Genomic DNA, 11,720 nt, shown 5'->3' with positions numbered 1-11,720 from the left:
ATCTCACACATCGACGATGATTTTGGTAAAAAGTCAGCCATAGGCTCTGGGGTCCACATTTCCGCTGTCTGAGGGCTTGAATAGTTATGGTCCGATTTTGACAATATTTAGAAATGATATGGCATACCTTAACGGAAATAACCTTGCAAATTTTCACACTGTTACATGGAATGTCAAAAGAAGCCTTGGTACTAAATTTGGTTGCAATTTGTGGAGTAGGTTTGGAGATATGTTTTAACCTAAATATAGGCGGTGCCACGCCCAATGTCCAATTTTGACACCTGCTTCTAAAAAGCCCTCTTGTGCTATCTCGGATGTAAAATTTAATGTCTCTGACGCATTTTAGTATTGATATATCGCACTTTCGGTAGTTTTTAACAAAACCGTTATACGAGGAGGTGCAGTTATAATGCGATTTTGCTTATTTTAATGCTTTCGCAAGAGGCGTCAAAATTTGATGTCCTGAGCGAATTCGGTTGATATAGCTTGAATAGTTTGTGAGATATAAGTACATATACATTAAACCTATTAGAGGCCTGGGCCACGCCCACTTTTAAAAAACTTTTAAACCACAGGTGTCCCTTGCTACTGCAATTTCTTGTACCAAATTACGGGTTTGTATAATAATTTACGGCTTATTTACTTTAATTTATATGTTTTCGATTAATGCCGTGTGTTTCATTAAGATATCTCAATTTTTACTTCAGTTATCGCTTGCACGGACAGACAGATAGTCATTCGGATTTCAACTCATCTCATCATCCTGACCATTTATATGTATATAACCTTATATCTAACTCGATTATTTTTAGGTGATACAATCATGTGGCAAGAGTATAAAAACAATTTATGGGCGATCTGAGGTCGTGAAAAAGAAGAAGAAGGGCGTGGTTGAATTTTTAAAGGTTAAAAACGGTTTATCTCGTTTTCCGGCAAAGCTACGAGTATTATAGAAAAAAAGTTATATGGAAATGTTGTAGATAATGAATAGATCTATAACTCTTGTGCCACATATGGACTTTTTCACATAATCTCAAAATTTATGTAAAAAATTCCAAATAACAAAGTTTTAGGATTTGTTTAGTTTTATATTGTACAACAATTTTTTCTTTCACCAAATTTGGTGCAAGCTTACCTTCTTATGTCCCACCTTTTGGTTTAAAATATTTATTCCCTCCTTACCTCATATCGAAAAAAAACCCTAATTTTTAATCAAAAATTCTCACGTCAAAATATCAGACTTTTTTTTAAAAGTCAGTAGGCTTTATGTTTGTTGAATTCTCTACTTTCTGATGGAATAAAAATTTAATACTATGGTAAATTTTTTTCCGAAAATGCAAAAAATTACTCCAATAAATAGCTTGTTCTGTGCAAAATGAGATTGTCTGTTGTGATATTAAAATGATTTACCAGTTCCACATGGTGTGTCCTAAAAAAACCGCCTCGTTCAGGAGTAACAATCACTATTATCCATATACTTGTAAGTATACGGCAATTACTATACCCTTGCAGTAGCTATGTGTTGTTATTATGAGTATTTTTTTAAATCAAAAATGTTTAATGATTATTACATGAATTTTGAGCACATGCTTATGATTTCAAATATCATTTTTGTATTTATGAACAGTATTGACTTTTAACGCAAAGAAATAAAATGTATCCTATGTCCGTCCGGTTTTAAGACCCCACCGATTTTCAGCCAAATCGGTTCAGCGCTTCTTGAGTTATAAATAGTGTAACTAACACGACTTTCTTTTATATATGTATATACATATATCATTACAAATCGCTTGTATGGGAGTATAGAAAAGTGTTGTTTTTAGGCTTTTTCAAGGGATTGTATTTGAAGTTTAATATTTCTAGATTCATACAAATATTTGTCAATGGAAAAAATTATGAATTTTCCACTTTTTACTGGAAATATTATTTTATTTATATATTTTATTTTTGAATTTTAAAAACATGCTTATGTTTAGAAATATATATATTTTTTAAAATTTTTTTTAATTTTTAAAATTAGAGATTTAAGCTATCCTACCATTTATGTTGGATCAACCTGGACACAATGTGCTAAATTTTACTGAAATCGGTTCAGTAGTTTAGGAGATAACCCCGTACAAAACGTGACACGTAATTTATATATAGATTATAACATTTGATTACGTTTGGCACAAAGGTGTATATATCCATATATGTATTTAAAAGTAAATATATATTAATTCATGTATACTAAAGCGTGGATTGAATTTCTACGACTTAAAAGAGGAAGCGCTCTCCACGCCAATCGAAATTAAGGCACACATAAGTGTATACAACCACTGGCCAGCGATCCTAGTTAAAACGAAACAAAGCGAGTCAAACGTATGAGCGAAAGAACGGCCGCAAACTAACGATCGTATGGAGTGAACGAAGCGTAACGAGGTTTGCCTCTGCTATGTACTGCTCTGCTCTACACCAGGTATAATAATTTTTGTAGCAAAGGTAGTTTTAATCGAGATCTTATTGTTTGCGGATGTTTCGGAGCGCAGGGATAATAAATTTGTCTTAATATAGAATAAAAAAAAAGAAAAACCCGTTTTCTTCAAATTCAAATCTCAATGCAAAACTCTGTGCAATAGTTAAGAGGGCAAAAAGTGCCAAAAAAAATATTTTCAAATTTGTGTGATATACATAAAATACATGCATATAAATGCAAAATTATAATGTAATGATATATATATATATTAATCCTTCGATCAGTGTACAACTCATACAGACTTTTCAGTGCGGATCGTGTAAGGATCAATCTTTATGAATGTCCGTAATTGTATAATATTTTACTTAATATTATAGCCCCGTGTTGCTTTACCAACATCTCTTATTTGGAGATAACAAGAATGAACATGAAATAAATAAACATTCAATACGCAATGGGATGGATTGTTTTATGGCAATCTTATGAATCCCACAAATTATTAATAATTTCTAAATGAAGTGCATTTCGTTTTGTATCTAAAAATATAAAAGCTAAATTACTAATTCTCAGTAAATAGTTGGTTTTAGTAACTAATTTGGTCATTTGTGAGAAGAAAATTTGTATATGCATAAATGACCTTACGGATACAAATTGATATAATAATAAACGGCATTGATTGAAAAAAATTATTTTAATTTAAAAGTTTTTTTTCTTATTTATATACACCTGCATTTGTGCATATAGTGTTACAATTTATGTACCTATACCAGTTATTGGCAGCATTCAAACATCCACTCTATCTACCCCTATTGGCAGCATGACAAAATAATCGTAAAACTTGTGTACAAATTGAAACCATGCTAATAAATAAAAAAATTGAATTGAACTCTGAAGGTAGGTTGGTATAAATATGGTCACAAGCGGACTATAGCCATTCCCATTAATCGGTTTAATTCAAAAATACAGAAAGTGTTTTAGTTGTGTACTATATAATTTTATGTTTAGATAGTTCAGATAGTACATTCCTTGATTGCATTAAACATAAATTTCGTATGCAGATTAATATTATTGGTAACTTCAGTTTTATGGGTACTCTACCTTTATGACTACAAATTCAAATTAGACCTTTGAACTCATATCAGGAAATAGCTTTAATTAGTATTATTAAAACCAACATTCTTATTGTCGATTATTTGTATTACATTATGTGTCCGAAGGACATATGCATAACGCACACTAACTAAAACACGTAAGGAAGAGCTAAGTTTGGATGTAACCGAACATTTTATACTCTCCCAAAGTCAAACGGTATACTCGTTTGAGATTTCTTTATATATTTTGTTTAATTTGCATAGTGGAAAGTGAAATAATCAAAAGGAATTTAAAATGGTGTTATATGGGAAATAGGCGTGGTTGTAATCCGATTTCGTCCTTTTTTGCACTATAACATAGAAATATGTAAAGAATGTTATGTACCGCATTTTTAAATCGGTTAAGCAGATCCCAAGATATGGGGTTTCACCTAAAAGTGGGCGGTGCCACGCCCACTGTCTAATTTTGATCGCGGTTCCTATAAAGTCATCCCATATCATTCTAGAAATGAAACTTAATATCTCTGGCGTGTTTAGTTCTTAATCGCGCTTTTAGTAGTTTTTAACAGTACCGTTATATGGGGAGTGGGTGAGGTTGTCACCCGATTTCAATCATCTTAACACTGTCGATAGAGGTGCTAAAAAAATTTGTTCTCAGTGTGTTTTGTTATTATAGCTTTAGCAATTAAGGAGATATACACATAAAGCCTATTAGGGGGCGGGACCACACATTCTTTTTAAAAAAAGGTTGGCAATTTATTTGTTTTTGATTATCGGTGCTTTGTGGGCGTGGTGGTGGTCCGATTACGTCCATCTGCAATACCAAGAAACATGTGTACCAAGTTTCATAAAGATATCTTAATTTTTACTCAAGTTACAGCTTGCACAGGCGGACGGACGGACAAACAGTCACCCGGATTTCAACTAGTCCCTTCATCCTGATCATTTATATATATATACTCCTTAATCTAACTCGATTAGTTTTAGGTGATACAAACAACCGTTAGGTGAACAAACCTATTATACTCTGTAGCAACATGTTGCGAGAGTATAAAATGATACAACACAAACATTGATTTTTAATTTTTTTTCATAGATTAATTCATAAAACATCTACCTACCAAAGAAATTTCATTATCATCACTATCTTATTTAATTGGAAAATCACCGTTAAGTCTACTTGAAATAACAGTGATTATGACACTGTTCTTCTATGTCTAAACCCAAAAATGTCACTTAATTTCTCTGTTAAACTAGAAAATCAATTATATTTGAGTTAAATGATCTTAAAAGAAGATATTCTACATTATGGAGGACGATTTGAATCTTCATAATTTTTACAGGGACTATTTTCTGCTCCTTCTGAACATTTTTCAAGTGTGTGACACTTTTGTAATTAGTGTGCGTTATGCGCTTCTATTGACCAGTATTAAACTCTTGATTTACATTCTTCCAAAAGTCAAACATTGATTACGTCGTTGCTTGTGTGACTGGTATAATAGAGTATATATGTATGTATAATCATAAGTTAGATCTATCCACCCATGCCATCGTTTTATGTGAGGGAAACAGCGTTTTATTCGTCTTGAATATAAGACTTAACATACGAGGGTGGGAAAATATAAGAGTTCCCACCAAAGAAAAACAAAGTGTAGCAATTAAGAGGGCTGACGTATTACCATTGAAACTGAAATTGAAAAAAAGTTCAAGGTCAGGTGCACGAGAATTTTTCATATGCTAATATGTATTATATATACATATTATGAGATAGTAGAAAATATTAAGATACATACATGTTAATTTTCATGATTATTCCTATAACTTCAAAAAGAATTAGAATTAAATAAATGATGCCTTTATGGTACTCTGTGGTGTTATATAAGTACATAGTTAGTAGTTAGTAACTAATTGCTTTCATTAATATATTTTATTTTGTGATTAATTGATCTGTAGTTTATTTTTATACTCTCGCAACCTGTTGCTACAGAGTATAATAGTTTTGTTCACCTAACGGTTGTTTGTATCACCTAAAACTAATCGAGTTAGATATAGGGTTATATATATATAAATGATCAGGATGAAGAGACGAGTTGAAATCCGGGTGACTGTCTGTCCGTCCGTCCGTCCGTCCGTGCAAGCTCTAACTTGAGTAAAAATTGAGATATCTTTATGAAACTTGGTAGACATGTTTCTTGGTACCGTGAGACGGTTGGTATTGCAGATGGGCGTAATCGGACCACTGCCACGCCCACAAACCGCCATTAATCAAAAACAAATAACTTGCCATAACTAAGCTCCGCAATAAGATACAAGACTGTTATTTGGTACACAGGATCACATTAGGGAGGGGCATCTGCAGTTAAAACTTTTTTTAAAAAGTGGGCGTGGTCCCGCCTCTAATAGGTTTAATGTGCATATCTCCTAAACCGCTAATGCTATAATAACAAAATTCACTAGAAGCAAATGTTTTTAGCACTTCTATTGACGGTGTGAAAATAGTTGAAATCGGGTGGCAACTCCGCCTACTCCCCATATAACGGTACTGTTAAAAACTACTAAAAGCGCGATAAATCAAGCACTAAACACGCCAGAGACATTAAATTTTATCTCTGAGATGGTATAAATTGGCTTTATAGAAACCGTGTTCAAAATTAGTCAGTGGGCGTGGCACAGCCCACTTTTAGGTGAAAACCCATATCTTGAGATCTGCTCAACCGATTTCAACCAAATTCGGTGCATAACGTTCTTTTCATGTTTCTATGTCATAGTGCGAAAATGGGCGAAATCAGACTACAACCACGCTTACTTCCCATGTAACACCATTTTCAATTCCATCTGATTCTTTCACTTTCCACTATACAAATCAGGTAACAATGATTATATCGGGGTAAAACTTTGCGTGAATAATGCAATTAAAGTATGCCACCTTGCGGCCAAAAATTGTCTAAATCGAACCAAAACTGTTCAAACCCCCAAGTACTAACTATGTGGACCCCAGTGCCTATAGTTGACCTTCTACCGAAAATATCAGTTAATCCACAAAGAAATCTCAAACGAGTATACCATTTGACTTTGCGAGAGTATAAAATGTTCGGTTACATCCGAACTTAGGCCTTCCTTACTTGTTTTATATAATATTATAATTTTAGAATAAGAAAAACATGCAATATTTATTTCTATGATTTTTCCTTGCAAATGTGCTTTATCTTGCTACTTGAAAATTTGTTTATGTCTTCCTTTACTTTTTAACAGTTAATGTCCTTAGTTGTCTCATTTGATTTTTTTAAATACCGTAGCCTGTTAGTTTTAACTATCAAAAGAATATAAGTACAGTGCCACTAAGGCTGAAACTGTATGACTAAGTTTCAAATTATCTAACATATGTAGATAAGAGAAAAATGCACTAATCTATAAGCATCTTACGGATCTGTGCGTTATTTATTTATGAAGTGTGAGAAAGCTTATTTAAAGACATCCGAACTAAAATTTGTGTGAGCAAGTATTTTACCACTTGATAAAATAATTCAAATTTCTAAAGTTTTCCTTTTTATTTTTTTTTCGCGGGTAAGGGGTTGGAAAATGTCTTCGGCTTTCCATTTTTTTCATTGAGAGATTTACCTCTGCGCACCTGCGCCCAGGTCCGGCTTTTTGCTGCGAATTTCTGGATGATCCCCCAGTTTTCTTCGCTCTCCAGCATGACGCTGATTAAATTGTCCGCGTTTATTGCACCACCCCGGTCTTCTACGGCGCTGGGTTCCCGTTCACTTCTCCAAATTTTCGGCTTGTCCATAAGTTTACATCTATTATAAGTTTGGCCGTCCATCTGCCGCGACTTTCATTCCCCAGAAAGTTACATCCAGTAACAAGTCCAGTCTTACGCATAGGTAGTTTACCGCTTTTTGTGTCCTTAGAATATCTGTAGTCGTTTGGATACTTATTTTGAGAGGTTTATGCTTGTTTGTCAGCAGTAGTAACTCTGTTTTTTGTAGCGAGCTGGATTTTGTGTGAGTCAAGCCATGCTTGGGTACGTATCATGACCTGGTTCAGCTTTCTTTGCGCTTCTTCTGGGTCTCGTCCGCGCAGCAAATTAGGTAAGATTCGTCTGGTCCACAAGTCTGGGCCTAAAATGGATCCTTGTGCTGCTCCTGACGTAAACTGCTATCTGTCGTGATTCTCTCTAGTTTGGTACAGCAATTTTCTATTGTTAAGGTAGCTCTGCACAACCACCCTGAGGTAGTCGCGGATTTTGAAGCTTTTTTCGAGAGCGTCGATCATGTTCACCCATTTAGCGCTGTTGAAGGCGTTTCGGACATCTAAGGTTGCCAGCAAAACTATTATTTTGTATTTATGACAACTACGCTGTGCGGCTTCTACACTTTCAATGATAGCTTCGAAATTTCACCTGCTGGGTCTAAATGTTGTCTAGGGAGAGTCCTCCAGTTTCGTCCTTCCTATAGTTAAAAACTAAAATATACTTAGTAAAAAGTCGCATGATTTGTAAAACTAGCAGCATTAAGCTTGGAAGGAAATGAAAAATCATATAGACTTTGAGTTTGAAGCGTAGTCAACAAATGTAGGAAGGATTTAATCCCACTGTCTGGTCCTTGTTCATAATCAAGGTTTCCGGTTACAGGAACATTTTCGACAACGAAAAAGCAGACGAGTTGGCCAATTCAGGAGTTTATCTTGACGAATCCGAAGCAGAGATAATACCATGCCCGCTAAAACGATCAAGAGGAAGCGAAATACACAACAAATAGCTCAGAACATATGGAAATCTACGAGTATGACCAAATGCAAGATATCGAAGCAGATATGGCCAACATATAAGAAGACAAGAACTATGTTAAAGACTTATTAATAGGTACAGAAAAAGTATATTTCCGGCAGTTGCAAACTCGATGGGAATAAGCAAACGGTTTTACATTTTCTCTGAGAATATCAAGCTCTATCACAAACACGCCATAAAACTCTTGGAATCCATTAAGTAGGAAACCTTGAATAGCTTTCTACAACACGTATAATGGAGATAAGTACTTTCGTTGAGGGCACCAAATGGTTTGAACGCAGCGCTGAAACGAAATAGCAAGCATTACACTTCGAATGTCTTAATATAATATATGGAGGCTAAGGGCTGCAGCTTTTACCCATTTTTTACACAAATATATATATATTAAAGAATGATTTTCTCTGCACTTCAGTAATATACCTCGCCGACTGAGCGATATTTTCGTAGGAAGTCCGCAGAGGCATTGCGGTGCACATATTCGGTATATGAGGGTTTGAAAAGTTATTCTCCGATTTTGACAATTTTTAGACATGTATAGTATAACTTAAAGGCAGTATTTGTGCGAAGTTTAATTTCGATACCTTAAATTGTTCTTGATCTAAATATATATGTATGTACTTTAAAGTGAAATAAATATATGGAATTTAACATTGCGATACATGGTAAGTAAACGTGGTTGTAGTCTGATTTAGCAAATTTTCATTGCGGAATATACGGATATCAAAATATGATGTTATGAAACGAATTTTGTTGAAATTGGTTAAGTAGTTCCTGAGAAATGGGATTTTACCTAAAAGTGGGCGGTGCCACACCCATCATCCAATTCTTCCTGGCCAATTCTTCGGTCTATGGACGGGGCTACGCTAACCCCTCTACGGGCCATTGAACACGGCTACCAAGTTTCATTAAGATATTTCGGTTTTTGCTTAAGTTATCGCTTGCACGGTTGACGGACAAACCGTCAATTGGAATTCATTCATTGGATAATTTATATATAGATTACTCTGTAGGTATCTACTTCGATTAGTTTTAGGTGTTACAAACAAACGTCAAGTGAATAAAACTATTACACTATGTGCAACAATTTGCGAGAGTACAAACAACTACTAAAGTGCGATCATTTACTACAGAATGGCGTCAGATCATAATAAGCCGCATGTTAATCAGTGTAAAAATTGGGAAATGGGCATGGCATCACCCATTTTTATGTGGAATATTATTATCTCAGAAATGACTCAACCAATTATATTTAATTTTCAATGTCAATTTTTTTTGGGGTCATTTTAATATCCTGACTCAATATTACAGTTTGAAAGGGGGCAAAATCTGATGCCTACTTTCCATCCTTACTGTATATAAATAAATCAGGCACCAATCAGGATATCGGAATAAAACTTTAAGCACAATTTTCAAATTTCGGTTGGCTTTAGAATGTGTATATCTACTTACAATCTATTTACGATCTCTATACGTTTTATTTAGTAATATAGGAATGAAGGTTAGACACAATGCTACTAGAAGTTGTTTATTATGAATAGAGCAATAACCTTTTTAGTTTTCATGCTTCCGACAAACGACTAATAATTACTAAATATGTATAACTTTTAATAGCAACAGATGGTTGAGGGAGAAATTACATATCAAAGTACATACACATCAGTATATAACAATTTATGTATCAACATATATCCTATGAATTCGTCGAGCACACTTGTTTTTTTACTTAACAGCCAATAACGTAGTACACGAAGTGTGAAGATAACAAAAATCTACAGGTGGCGATGCACATTTTGTTGCATTTTATTTCCCCTTCGTAATTTAAGCAAAATATGTTTGGTGTCCTGCACATTTTAAAAGTATATGCCGCGCACATGCTAATACACCAAGAATTAGCGTCATATAACAAGTGGTTACTGGAACTATGGTAGTGGAAAAACTAGTGGTACATTCAAGTCTTGTAACAATGCTTCAGATAGTGGAGGGATGGTGCCCTTAAATTGCTACCTTTTCGATAAGAATTTGAGCAAGTGAACAATAGTTAACATTAGGGAGAAATAACGTATAAAAGCAAACGACAATTATAAACAGGTGGGTCTCTTAAATGACCGTCCGTATAAAAATACAACAACCACCTATATTTTCCTAGTACATTTTCCAAGGCACATGTTCCATGCATGTAATACTTGTGAAAGAGGGTTGAAATAATTAAAACAGTTTGAAATAACGACACATGAGGTAATTTTGTGAAGATCAAAAAGAAGAATTGATAATACAGTTGGGAAAATAAAAATTTTAATTATTAAAAAAAAATTATCATACCTACATTCAATAAAGCGACTGTCGATCCAAGTGTGTAGATAGTGTGAAATTTCGAACATAACCTAATCGAGCGACTTATTTGCAAAAATTTGATTATACCGTTTTATGATCTTAACAAAATTCAAACTCTGTCCATTTATGAAGAGACTCTGACTGACAGAAGTGGTATGCATTTGGCTTACTCTAAATTGGCTCAACTGAGAGATATTACATATAACATACTTTTCTCTAAATAGTAAACATCATATTGTCAGGATACATCCACTTGATTATACCGTTTTATGCTCTTAACAAAATTCAAACTCTGTCCATTTATGAAGAGACTCTGACTGATAGAAGTGGTATGCATTTGGCTTACTCTAAATTGGCTCAACTGAGAGATATTACATATAACATACTTTTCTCTAAATAGTAAACATCATATTGTCAGGATACATCCACTTGATTATACCGTTTTATGCTCTTAACAAAATTCAAACTCTGTCCATTTATGAAGAGACTCTGACTGATAGAAGTGGTATGCATTTGGCTTACTCTAAATTGGCTCAACTGAGAGATATTACATATAACATACTTTTCTCTAAATAGTAAACATCATATTGTCAGGATACATCCACTTGATTATACCGTTTTATGCTCTTAACAAAATTCAAACTCTGTCCATTTATGAAGAGACTCTGATTGATAGAAGTGGTATGCATTTGGCTTACTCTAAATTGGCTCAACTGAGAGATATTACATATAACATACTTTTCTCTAAATAGTAAACATCATATTGTCAGGATACATCCACTTGATTATACCGTTTTATGCTCTTAACAAAATTCAAACTCTGTCCATTTATGAAGAGACTCTGACTGATAGAAGTGGTATGCATTTGGCTTACTCTAAATTGGCTCAACTGAGAGATATTACATATAACATACTTTTCTCTAAATAGTAAACATCATATTGTCAGGATACATCCACTTGATTATACCGTTTTATGCTCTTAACAAAATTCAAACTCTGTCCATTTATGAAGAGACTCTGACTGATAGAAGTGGTATGCATTTGGCTTACTCTA

General features: G+C 34.0%; 1 protein-coding gene across 1 annotated transcript in view; it reads left to right on the top strand.

Moving 5' to 3' along the window:
• Positions 1-2,502: 2,502 nt before the first annotated feature.
• The window catches only part of sv (paired box protein shaven), a 140,352-nt gene continuing 131,134 nt past the window's right edge, over positions 2,503-11,720 (top strand). The window contains exon 1 of the mRNA XM_036372848.2: positions 2,503-2,774. The gene's annotated coding sequence lies outside the window, so the exon portion shown is untranslated. The remainder of the gene's footprint in view (positions 2,775-11,720) is intronic.

The sequence above is a fragment of the Bactrocera oleae genome, chromosome X, assembly GCF_042242935.1.
Source record: "Bactrocera oleae isolate idBacOlea1 chromosome X, idBacOlea1, whole genome shotgun sequence".
Lineage (NCBI taxonomy): Eukaryota > Metazoa > Arthropoda > Insecta > Diptera > Tephritidae > Bactrocera > Bactrocera oleae.
The sequence above is the reverse complement of the archived record's forward strand: the minus strand, read 5'-3'. Positions and strand labels throughout refer to the sequence as shown.